The following is an 11,259-nucleotide window of genomic DNA, read 5'->3' on the forward strand; positions in this document are numbered from 1 at the left end:
TATCACATTGGAAACAAAGCACAGGACAACCTGAAATTACTGATCGGGTTGACTGCGAGGGTTATAACCAACGATGTAACAAAGGCCGCGAGACCATCAGTGTTTGTGTAGCACTAAACAGAAACCCTTCACTCCCTGTACACCAAAAGGTGCCATTTTAAGGCTTTGTGCAATACTCCGGACACAAATTCCCAGCTGGCATCAACCACGCAGAGAGCTCAGGGCTGCCATAAAGGATAGATCCGGCCACTCTATTTCCTACTCCTGCATCCTCCTCCTGCCACTTTCACTTTCCACAGGTCAAACTCAGTTTGTCAATCCAGCAAGAAATGAACTCCACAAAATAAATAGTTGTCATTCGCACAACAGCCGCTCAAAAGCTCAACACAGCACAAGACAGAGGGTCCCCAACACTGCGGGTGGGAGAACAAGGATGAGAGGTTACTGATTCGGCACAACTTCTTAAAATCTGCCTAACCTCGTCAAGAAATGACACTCAAAGCCCTTTGCTTGTCTGGATGTCAAAGAAAATTATCTTGTCAAAGGAAGTAACCATTGTGCTCTAAAGAAAATTCATCCTCAAAAGTTGAAAGACTCAATGCTTATACATGAAAAAGACAAGAAATAAGGATTGTGTTTTTGAAAAAATTTAAAAGCAGAAGATTTTTTTTAACATTGCAAAACATGGGATTACAGGTGTTACCAGGCTCTCAGCTGATCTCACATTTAACCACCTCTAGAAAAGGCAAACATTGATAAAACATAAGGAAGGACATAAGCCTTCTCTTTTTCTAATGAGAAAAACCATGCACAAATTTGGGAAAGTCACAAGTCCATTTTTTTTGTTGTACCAAGGGGTTGTTTTAGTTTTCTGGCTTCCTTCCTATTGTTTTTCTTTTGCTGTCTAACAAAAAAGTAAGATATACTACTACAAATCTTAATGAGCATTCTGAAATTAAACAAAATACAAGATTATAAACTAATGAATACATAGATTTATACTTAAGATACTTAAGAGTGTCACAAGCAGGCCTGGCATTAAAGTGTTCTTCTGGAAATATATATAAACCCAAACCTGCAGACCTCAGAGTGCATAATGCTGTGCACGATACACATTTGGGCCTTATACCATTTGCATTTGTGGTCATTAATATTAATGAGTGAGAATTTGCAAGCAGGAGGTCAGGGATGCTTGTCTGTAATGTACTAAAAAATTCATCTTGTAAAAATTTCCTGCACGTAACAGGTGTGCACATGGATTTCTCACCATCAACATACATATCACTGGTATTTCAAAAGGTTTAACTGAAAGTAAAGCTAGCGTATGCAACGTGAAATTTAAAACAACCCGGAAGCACACAACAGGATCACGGGAAAACCAATGGAAAAGACAGAAAGACGAGAACAAGAGAGGAATTGCTACAATGCAATCAATACTGATAAGGAGCTTATTTTATAAAATTATATTAGTCATCCAGTTACCTTGAATATATAACCAGTAATTCACATTGTAATTACAAGTCTACATTGCAGGCCAGTATGCTCCAATATTCTATGGCCACAACAGAGATCCAAACAGGATACAACCCTGCCACGCCAATGAAATTGGGGTAAATTTGGAGAACACCGTCTTTCACGATGCCCTTAGGACGAGTTACTATAAAAAAAAAGCACAACTCTAAGTAGTTTGTTTATTTTCTTAGAAGCCCCAGAGTCATAAAAGCCACAGACCTCAAACTGGCTAAGATAGTCTTTGCCTAAACATTACCGCTCTCTTTCCACCAACAGTTTGTTTGCAGAGCCAAAAAAATGAGATTTTGATTATGGCAAGTGGCAGTATATTGTATTTTCTTCATTCAACCACGGGTCTATCATGCATTTCCTAGGTAAACATTCCTCCACACCAACTGCCCATAATCTAAGGTGTCTCTCACCACGCAGCAAAAAGCCTCATGTGACTGTAGCCAGCAAATCCTCTTCAGAACATTCTCACCAAATGGCACTTATTACACCAGCTCATTTTTCCTTTTTAATTCACACCTTAGGAATGGATGTTCCCAGGTGCAGGTTTGGAATTTAAGTTCTGAGGATTAAGTAAGAAAAATAGGCAACACCCAACCTTTAGCATTTTGCGGGAATCATTCCACGCTCTAGCCTGAGCAATGCTGCTGGCAGGATCTCCTGGCCATGTTGTTGCTCTCCACGGCACGTTCGCCGTATTTCTTCTTCTCCTCCTAATCCAACATTAATTTGCCTTTGCTTCCATACCGTAGCTATGTTGCACTCTCCAGCAGTGCTAATTAGCCTCCATAATTTATTTAAATTCTCCAGATATTTCATTTTCGTTGCACTAATATCACCTGTATAAAAGTCTAAAACCCACACTGGTTCATCATTGTCTAAACCAGCTCACCAACACTAGCTCCGGAACTTCCCAACACAAACGGGGATGAGAATCCACCTTTTTCTTCCAAAACACCCATCTGAGCGCCGTCTGCCTCATCATCTCGCACTGCTTTTTTGCATTTTAGCCCCCAACAACCAACCCACGCCTGTAACGGAGAGACAGCGTGTGTCATTAGGCTCCACACGCCTTACTCACTGCTCAGAGGGCGCAGAGGGAGGGGGTTTAACCCTCCCGGTGCCCGCAGCAGCGGGGGCGAGGGCGGCGTGTTCGCCTCACGTGTGCGGTACCTGCGGCACCTCCCGCGAAACACGGGGCGAGGAAAACGGCCTCCCCCGGGCCCGAGGGGATGGATCGGCATTCCGCAGGGCGGAATAAACACCGATCACTCTACCCTGGCCGGCCTCTTTCTTTTTAAACAAAATAGTCCATTACTCATTGAAGAGACAGAATTTTGAGGAACTCGCTGCTCGCGCCGACCCCGCCTTTCCCGGCGCTCGCCGCCGCCGCATCCCGGTTGAATTAGCGAGGCACCGACAGCGCCGGCTCCCCCCTTCCCGGCAATCACGGGGAGGAACCCCCCCCCCATCCCCGCCCTGCTTTTGCGATCCCCTCGGCCCCGTCCCCCGCCTGCGGGAGGGGCGTGGCGGGGGTCGTGATCTCTCCCCCACTCCCCCCCCCCGCCCCCGCCACATCGCCGGGCGTTGCCCCCTCAAGGTGTGTCCCCGTCGTGTCCCACCCCGCCCATCTGTGGCCGCGGGGGTTCACTCGCACCCTCGCGCCCGGCGCTCTGCTAGTCCTTACCTGGCACGGGAGGCTCCCGGCGGCCCCTCACAGAGCGCGGCTGCGCCTCCCTCTCACCGCATCGCCGGGAACGGCCGCGGCGAGCGCGCGCCCGAAGGGGAGGGGGCGGGGGGCGGCCGGTCTCGCCCCTCCTCGGCGGCTTTTTCACCGCCCGCCCGCCCGCCCGCTACAGCGCCCCCTCCGCCTGTTCGGCCGCGCCCGCCGCGGCGTCCCCGCGGAACGGCCGCTCCTCCCCTGGCCCTTTCCTCTTCCCTGTCCCGGCTCTTTCGCTCGGTCGCTCCGAGCTCGCCGCCGTCTCACGGGAGCCCGCGGAGGGCGGAGAAGGGAAGCGGGGCGCGGGCGCGCGCGCTCCCGAGGCTCCCTACCCACCACCCCCCATGAGCGCACAGAGGGGCGCGGCCAAGCGCGTTTTCATGACGGGAGCACGGCTGTACAGAACAGGCGCGCCGCGGTCCTCCCGAGCGTAACCTGCGCCGGGGGCGGGTGCTGTCGGCTCCGCGCTGCGCGCATTGCCTTTCCTTCCTTTCCTTTTCCTCCCCTCCCTTTCCTATCCGGCCGTACCTGGCGCGGCTGCGGAGGGCGGCAGCGGATGCGCCTCGCTGACACCCTGCCGCCTTTACTAAGCCCCGGGCGGGAGCGAGGGAGCAGCGCCCGCGCCCGGCCAGCGACGGAAACTTTGGCAGGAGGAGGGCGGGGTCCCGTGGGGCGGGGGCAGTGCCCTGGCGGGTGCGGGGCGGGGGCAGCCGGGCGGGATGCGCCGGGGCGGGGGGAGCGCGGCGGCTGCGGCTGTGGCTGTGGCTGCGGCTGTGGCTGCGGCTGCGGCTGCGGCTGCGGCTGGCTGCGGCTGCGGCTGTGGCTGTGAAGCGGGACGTGCCCCAGCCCTGTGCGCTCGCAGCCCAGAAAGCCGATCGTACCCTGGCTTGCCTCCCCACCCCTGCGGGCAGCAGATCCAGGGCCCCTCTGCCCCGCTCAGGTGAGACTCCACCTGCAGAGCTGCCTCCGCCCCTGTGGTCCCAGCGCAGGAAGGACATGGACTTGTTGGAGGGAGTCCAGAGGAGGCACCAAGATGATCAGAGGGCTGGAGCAGCTCTGCTGTGGGGAAAGGCTGAGAGAATTGGGACTGTTCAGCCTGGAGAAGAAACCAGGGGTGACCTAATTGCCCCTTCCACTACCTGAAGGGAGCCTACAAGAAAGATGGACAGAGGCTATTTACGAGGGCCTGGGGTGACAGGACAAAGGGGAATGGCTTCAAACTGGATGGTCTTCAAGGTTCCGTCTAACCCAAACCATTGTATGATTCTGTGAGCTGCGGGGAGGGTTGCCCACAAGGGAGGGAGCAGGAGCCACTTTCCAGGGCAGCTCCACGGGCCAGAAACAGCCCTCAGGTAGCTCCAGGCTCTGTCAGCACCTGCGCAGGCCCTAGGCGCCAAAGCCATCTTTGAGGGTTCAACCTGCTCCTGCAGGTAGCGCTCGGCCAGGGCTGCCAGAGGGACCTTTGGGCACTGGCACGTCATGAGGCGATGGAACACGATGGCCCTGGTGCTTGTGTGCTACTCCAGGTACCTCTGCACATGTGGGCACGGGTCTGCTGTGAGAACACCCTCACTGACTTCCACTGGTTCTTTTTAACGAATGAGACTTCTGGGAGTAATACCTGGAAACCAAAATGTTTTACTCATCATCACACACGGTTGAAGACCAGAGGCACAAGGAACGCACAGGAAATGCTGTAACAGTTACCTGTTAAAGTTAGTATAAAGATTTATTTAAATTACCTAAATAGTCTAAGGTATGCACTGAAACCAGCAATCCAATCAGCATCTTGGCATTGCTTAATTGTCCATGTGAATGAAATGTAACTCTGACAGAAATTTGGGGGTCTCATCAAACTAAAAAACATTATTTTTGCACAGTAAAGATACATGGTGAACAGAATATTGGGGTTTCACTGGGTATTTCCCTTTAAGAAAACTAATATTTATGTCTTAGTCAACAAAATAATCTTTTTAGTCCAGTACAAAATGTTCCATTTGATTAAATTATCTCCACTCCCTTGGGATGGATGCCTCGTTAAACCTCCTGGGTGCAGATTGCTTGCCTCCATCTCACCCTGGAATGGTTAAGAGCTTTACATCACATCTGCCCACAGTGCCAAATTAATCACCAAATAAATTAAGCAACAGGGTAATCTTCAGCTGTGAGTCAAGAAAACGACTTGTACGAGAAATAAACTGCAATAGAAAGAGTCCTACCTAGGAAGTGTTAATAAAACCAGGAGAGAGCTCTGGTTTGGGTTTTATGTGTATTTGTAGCAGAACTGATGAACAAGATGCCAAGTTTCTGGAATGAAGCTGGGATCAGAGCGAATGCAGATATGTCATCCACATCATCTGTCAGTGCAGTCGCTGGGTTTTGCCTTCACAGGAGAGCGGTATTGCAGGAAACAGTGCAACAAGCACTTAAACAACAAATTACAGTAAGGAAATCTGCCAGGAATGTTTTCCTCTAAATCTATACCCTCCTGCTTCCCTCGTTACTTCCTGCACAAGTGCTTTCCAGAATTGCTGATCTTCTGCTGCCCTTTAGTCCTTTTTAACCACATGTATTGAGGGGAACACAAAGCCAGAATAATTCCCATTTTTCCTTCAGCAACTTATTAGCATAGCAAATCACTGACTGTGCACAGTTACAGCTCTGAGGAGGGATAATAGTTCCACCTACCAGAAAATATTCTCAGAACTGATGTCAACTGCTTATATCTGTATCCATGTCATTCCTAAGAAAACAGATTTCAAGGCATGGGTTTGTGAAAGAGTAAGGAGGATCTGATGCTTCCAGTACAGAGCTGAGAATCCAAGAATCATTGAGAATGAAAAAGACCTCCAAGACTGAGTCCAACCTGTGACTGATCACCACCTGTCAACCAGACCAGAGCACTGAGTGCCACGTCCAGTTGTCCTTTGGACACCTCTGGAGTTGGGGACTCCACCACCTCCCTAGGCAGCTCCTTCCAACACCTGACCACCCTTTCCATGAAGAAATTCCTCCTAATGTCCAACCTGAAAGATATCAAAGGGAATTAAATAACAGCAAAAGACCGGCTTCCACATGGCAACAGAGGAGTTGGCATCTAAATATTTAGTTATTTGTGTCCAGTCTGAACCTTGTGTTAGTCCTGGGCGAGAATTCCAGCGAAACTGTGCCGTGCCCATTTCCTGGGCAGCCCTGTCTGGCCACGGCCCATACACACAGGCACGTGTGTATGAAGGTTGCCCCAAGTGTTCCCGGACAATGTTTGGAGCTTTAGGAGCTCCTGAGGCACACAGGACTCCCAGGTATTGACGCTGCACACACCGGCTCCATGTACCAGTGTAAGCTGGGGACCTCAGAGGGAAAACCCGAGGAGGCATGAAGGAGCTTTGTCAAGTCACCGCTTGGGTTTGAAGTTCCTGAGGCAGAGGACTGAGAAGAAAGCATCTGTATTCTCTGCTGCTGACAGCCTCCCTTGCATTTACAAAGGAGCCAGATCCCTCTGGAACACAGGAAGTTTTCGCTGGGACACACAGCATGCTGAGCCCCTGGATCTGGCTTTTCACACTTCCTGAGAAATACAGCACCAACCAGACCAGCCCTGCACAAGCACAGCTACAGGTATTTCAGGAATATCAGCACCAGTCACTTACAGCATTTAAAGCCTTCTAGCTTAGCACTAAGGCGTGAGGGGGAGTTGCAGGATCGCCATGCCAACTTTGGACCAGAGATCCAGTCCAAGTTCCCTTTTGGTCACATCCACACCTTGTTACGTCTTACCATTATAACCACTCCTTCAAACAGCTCTTTGTTCAATCTGGGAGCCAAAAACTTCCCACAAAACCTCAATCAACTCTTTGTGTTTGTACTGGAAGCTGCCATGAAGTTTGCACAACAGCAAAGACAAAATTTGGCTGTAGTAAACAAGATGTTTTCTCTTAAATAGCCAGAATCCCTCCAGCAAGCTATAAAAACACTCGGTCTCTTAAATCATCTGTACCACCAGATCTTCTCCTAGATGAGCTCTGTTAAGTGTGACCATATAAAAAATAAATACTGCTTACAATATTTGTTATCTAAAAAATATTTGCCTGTGGAGAAAATATTCCAGTGTAATCCTGTAAAAATGAGATACTAATTTTCTTCACACTTCAGCAGTCTGAAGGAACACAGGGCCTGCCATCCCCTCAGTAACTAATGAAAGGCAGAGCTATTTGTGTAGCCTGGGAACTTTACAAATAGATTTGAATTTTTTTTTTTTTTTTTAATCAGAAGGAAACGGTGATTTCAGTTTTGCTGGCTATTTCATTTTCATTTTTGCAATTCTTGGCAAGAGGACCATGAGCTAGGGATAACTGACTGTAGTTTGTCTAAGACTAAATAAATATGTGCTTTATGACCCTTCTCCCACCACCAACATTGCATTTTAATGCCAGCATTACCCTTCATCTGAGCAATGGCTGACACCGGGGCTTGCTAACAGCTCCAGAGAAGAAAAAAGAGCAATAGGATGAGTAAGAATAGCTTCATTCTCTTGTATTCACCTGTTTTGGGGGAAGATGACCAGGCAACATGAAAGGAAATGCATTTTGGGAATCTCAGAATTAATACCAGGTTCTGGGTTTTTTTCAATAATAGAATCCAACAGAGACAAAACTTTTTCTGCTGGCAGAGCTCAGAAATCCATATAACCAAACCCAAAACTGCCCACAACACAGAGAATGAGGCTCTGTAGAAACAGAGGTCCAAACGGTCCTTGAGCTCTGATCGAGATCCGATCACTATGTCCTCTCGCAGGGATCCTGAGAAAGAGAATTTGGTGGCTGGGTACTGAAGAGATGCACAAGAGGTGCTCTGTTGTTTTGTCCCTAGGAAGGATTTCTATGTGTAAGTGCCTATGGGAATAGTATTGCTTTCCTCAGCATCCCATCCTCGTTGCTTTTGAAGTCCACGGAAGACAGTAAGTGAGAGGAACTGGTAACAGTGTGGCTGTGTGGCTTGTGTCTCTCCAGAGCCCTTCGGGGGGCTTCTTCCCTGAAAGAGGGTGATGTGATAGACCAAACCACTCTGTACACAACAGTCACAAACAGTGACTGCCTGGCACTCTAGAAAGAGTTCAAGCCAGAATAATTCAGACCACCACTGGAACCTTTCAGCTCATGCCTAGAGCTTTGCCATGCCCTTTTTTTTATCGTGAATATCTGTTGTGTAACAGCAATTACTTTGCAGCTAATTTTTTTAAGGTAAATCATATTTGAACAGAATCAAAAATAAGCAGGAGCTAAAATATCTGCAGTGCTGGGGCTGTGCCAAACACCCACAGATTCTGTACCCAGTACTCAAGCCTTGTCAAGTAGCTCAGCACATCTTTATTCTAATAATTTACTTTCATTTTATGCCTAACAGGAGAATTGTCCTGATTACTCAAGCAAAGCACAGCAGGAAAAGCACAGAAAACATTTGGTCAGCTTTGGGTCCTTGGTGCTGCGGCGGAGCTCGAGCCTCCACAGCCCCTTACAGTGAAAGATTTCGGTGTATGTGCAGTGATCACATAGCTCTTGACTCTTCCACTAAATCTTTTCAATAAGTGATCAGATCACTCTAAGCAGAGAGGCAGCAAGAGCTGCTGGAGGTTATAGAGTGACTTGAGCGGCTGAGAAAGGCCAGGGGTCATCTTTTCAAAGTTCTCAAACACACGTTTACAAGTGGCCATAAAAGCCCAGAGGTGGTTTTCCCGGGACGGAGATTACGTGCACCAAGGTGAGGCACCGGGTAAAGGCAATCCCACGTGGCCTGCTACTCACCACGGGCCCCCGGCTGTGCTGACCATGCCCAAACTGTCCTGCGTCCACACTGCCTCTTTTATATTCCCTTTTAATACAGGAAAAATCCATAACCTGACAAATGCTGATAGCACAATCCCAAATCTCCATATTTACATACCAGAGTGCTACCGTTATTGACAGAGCCCTTCTCCAGTGGCTGCCATCAAACCAGTCATTTATTCAGCCAACACTATTCAAACACAGATTGTTTATTCAGTTGCTACTGACATTTCCTGTAGTTTGTTTAATCCACCACAGGGACCCCGATAGGGGAGAGGGGGCATATTCACCCCCGGTGGGAGATCCCACTGCCTGTCACAGCTCCCCCAGCCATTCCCGCTTGGTTATAAAACAAGAGGCAATTTTAGCAGCATTCCTTTTGTTTTTTTCTCTGTTTAGACAAAAAAAAGTTAAACCTTCTGAGGAAGCTTTGAGAGCTTGCTTGCCATTACCACCTGGAGTGCTGCATCCAGCCCCAGGATCCCAGCACAGGAAAGACACGGACCTGTTGGAGTGAGTCCAGTGGAGGCACCGACATGATCAGAGGGATGGAACAGCTCTGCTGTGTGGAAAGGCTGAAAGAATTGGGATTGTTCAGTGTGGAGAAGAGACCGCGAGTGACCTAGCTGTGACCTTTCAGTACCTGAAGGGAGCCTGCAAGAAAGATGGAGTGCCAAGACAAGGGGGAAAGGTTTTAAACTGCCAGAGGGGAGGGTGTGATGGGATACTGGGAAGAAATTGTTTGCTCTAAGTGTGGTGAGCCCTGGCACAGGCTGCCCCATCCCCAGAAGTGTCCAAGGCCAGGTTGGACGGGGCTTGGAGCACCTGGTCTAGTGGAAGGTGTCCCTGCCCATGGCAGGGGGGTGGGACTGGATGTTCTCTAAGGTCCCTTCCAACCCAAACAATTCTGATTCTATGATACCACGAGCGATACATTGACCTCATCGGCAGCAACACAACTGAAAATCTTGGATTCTGGATCAGAGTGCTGAGCTGTCAGGACACTTGCTGGGGGCAGGAGCTGCCCATCTGGGAGATATTTGCCTTTCAACAACACTTTTATTCACACACAGTAAAGGTTCTCTCCTTCTCCATTGCTTCCCGCTGGCTTTCCAGATGCTATTTTGCTGAGTGTTTGCCACAGATCTGTCCAGAACTGTAAAAAAGCCAAAGGTTTTTACACCGGCCATTGAGCCACATCCGCCACAACTCCACTGGAAATATCCCAGGTTCACGCTGGGGCTTTGACAGCTCAGTGTAAACACAAAACTGCAGGCATGCAGGTTAAAGGAATAATGAACAGAGAACAGCTGGAGACATGAGCCCAGTGCAGCGTTACCTCTGCTTTACACACTGAGTTATTCCGGTGCAGTCAGGCTATGGAATTCCTACAGCAGTAACATGCATGTGGTTGGTGCATACTTGGCCCTACGTCAATAACAACCCACCAGGTGATGGAAAAGAAAATGAGGCATGTGGCAAGGACAGCTCAGGCCTAAATGATTAATGAAGTCAAACAGGAGCCTCAATTCCCTCATTTCCTAAGCTTAAATCCTTGGCTTTGCAATTCTAACATCATTTTCATTTAATGCTTGTTATTATTTCCTACAGTCTCTCGGTTTGTTGTTTAGAGGAATAGGAAAAGCAAATGCTCCATCCCCAACAGGATAATTTGAATGCATCAGAAAATTTTGACAAAAGTGGTATTACTAGGAAAATAAGATTTAATTTAATTGCAACTTTTTTAGAAAAGTAAGATTTCAATTAATTTAATTTTGTTTCATTTCAGTTGGAAAAAGATTGCTTCCAAACATGTTTCCAGGCTTTTTCAGAGTGAGCTTTTCCTCCTGACATACATGCACACTTACCTACTATTTCCCAAATTTTTCCAGTTGGAAGACAATAGAAATATGTGGGAAACGCTGTCAAGCTTTGGAACACTTTTCAAATTAAAATGACTTTCAGTTTTGAAAGTAACACTTACCAGGTGTTAAGTGTTTGATGGGTTCATTTTTAAAATGACTGCATAACCCTGAGGCTGTTTTTAGGCTATTTGGGTACAAAATGTCAGGTTCCTGCTCCAAAGAAGCTCCAGAGCTCTTCGAAACGAACAGCCACATTTCCAGAAATGGAAAAGAAGAGACTGATTGCAGGAGGGGACATCAACACCTTCCAGTGTCGGCTGGACCACAGGGT

At 48.3% G+C, this 11,259-nt stretch overlaps 1 protein-coding gene across 9 annotated transcripts in view; it reads right to left on the reverse strand.

The window, feature by feature from the left end:
• The window catches only part of TANC2 (tetratricopeptide repeat, ankyrin repeat and coiled-coil containing 2), a 195,641-nt gene extending 191,806 nt beyond the window's left edge, over positions 1-3,835 (reverse strand). For 4 of the 9 annotated variants that reach the window (XM_039564478.1, XM_039564480.1, XM_039564479.1 and 1 more), the window contains exon 1: positions 3,209-3,718. The gene's annotated coding sequence lies outside the window, so the exon portion shown is untranslated. Of the gene's footprint in view, positions 1-3,208; positions 3,719-3,769 lie in introns of those variants that run through there. The other 5 variants (XM_039564483.1, XM_039564482.1, XM_039564481.1 and 2 more) reach the window with 2 other exon arrangements.
• Positions 3,836-11,259: the final 7,424 nt, after the last annotated feature.

This window comes from Corvus cornix, chromosome 23, assembly GCF_000738735.6.
Source record: "Corvus cornix cornix isolate S_Up_H32 chromosome 23, ASM73873v5, whole genome shotgun sequence".
Taxonomy (NCBI): domain Eukaryota; kingdom Metazoa; phylum Chordata; class Aves; order Passeriformes; family Corvidae; genus Corvus; species Corvus cornix.